Source organism: Helobdella robusta, assembly GCF_000326865.2.
Source record: "Helobdella robusta unplaced genomic scaffold HELROscaffold_81, whole genome shotgun sequence".
Taxonomy (NCBI): domain Eukaryota; kingdom Metazoa; phylum Annelida; class Clitellata; order Rhynchobdellida; family Glossiphoniidae; genus Helobdella; species Helobdella robusta.
Genome location: NW_008705469.1, coordinates 43,813 through 45,330, shown reverse-complemented (window position 1 = coordinate 45,330; position 1,518 = coordinate 43,813).

Here is a 1,518-nt window from a genome sequence, read left to right as displayed (position 1 = left end):
TAACCCCACGTGCCTAGAATCGCTTTACCAGTGCCTTGATTACATTTATCACGTGTCTGGATATCCAGACGTGACACTGGGTCGGTTTACCCTAACCCTAACCCTTAACCCAACCACATTCCTTAATTGAAAGAAAGTGCCTAGATATTTTAAGGATAGACATGGTACGTGCCTGGATGAGCCTGGATGCCATGATTTTGTAGGGACGTATTGTTGGTCATCGTTAGGGTTAACTAGGGTTAATTAGGGTTAACTAGGGTTGATAGGTATTGCCTGGATTAGGTTTACCACGTGCCTAGAATCGATTTAATAGTGCCTGGATTACATTTACCACGTGCCTGGATTTCCAGGGGTGTGCCTGGATTGATATTTTATTGGATAAATGGTGTAAGTGTCGATTTTGGTTATTTAGGGTTAGGGTTATTTAGGGTTATCTAGGGTTACGAACAGATATCTCAAGGGTTAGCTTTAGGGTTAGCTTTAGGGTTAGCTTTAGGGTTAGCTTTAGGGTTAGCTTTAGGGTTAGGTTTAGGGTTAGGGTTAGGGTTAGGGTTAGGGTTAGGGTTAGGGTTAGGGTTAGGGTTAGGGTTAGGGTTAGGGTTAGGGTTAGGGTTAGGGTTAGGGTTAGGGTTAGGGTTAGGGTTAGGGTTAGGGTTAGGGTTAGGGTTAGGGTTAGGGTTAGGGTTAGGGTTAGGGTTAGGGTTAGGGTTAGGGTTAGGGTTAGGGTTAGGGTTAGGGTTAGGGTTAGGGTTAGGGTTAGGGTTAGGGTTAGGGTTAGGGTTAGGGTTAGGGTTAGGGTTAGGGAGGGTTAGGGTTAGGGTTAGGGTTAGGGTTGTATCAAAGATTTTAACAACCTTAATGCGCTAATGCCAACTTGTCGATAAACAATAAAACACTAAGAAACTACAATTAAATATTTTTAATAATAGTTTATTATCAACGTTTCGGCTATGTGCCTTCGTCAGGATATGAAATGGAATGAGTGAAAATCATGCTTAAATATTAGAATGAGATTGTAAAATGAAAGTTATAAAGTTGAAAGTTATAAAATTAAAAGGCTTTGCTGGTTATAATCCTTGCTGGTTAGAAATGCTGGCTCCTAATTGGCTGTAAATTTGCGTGTGAGTTTTTATTGGATGAACTTTGCTCGCTCGCTCGCTCTAATTGGTTGTAAATTCACCGGTGAGTTTATAACTGTTAGATTCCTGTATATTTCTAACCGTGTGTATGATTTGATGCATTGCTGTGTTTGAGATTGATTCCTGCCTGTGTGTATGATTTGTTTGTGATTCGTGTTGAGATTGAATGGTTTTGCCTGTTGCGTTCATTGGTTGTTGTAATTCTTGCTGGTTTCTGATTGGTTGTAAATATGCATGCAGACAGCTTTGCTGGCTTTTCCCTGATTATAACCATGATAGCTCGCTACTAATTGGTTACAACCATGCTTGTTAGAATATTGCATTGTTATAACCATGCTCGCTCTTGGTTGTTTACAATCAGGCTGGCCTGCTTGGCTGT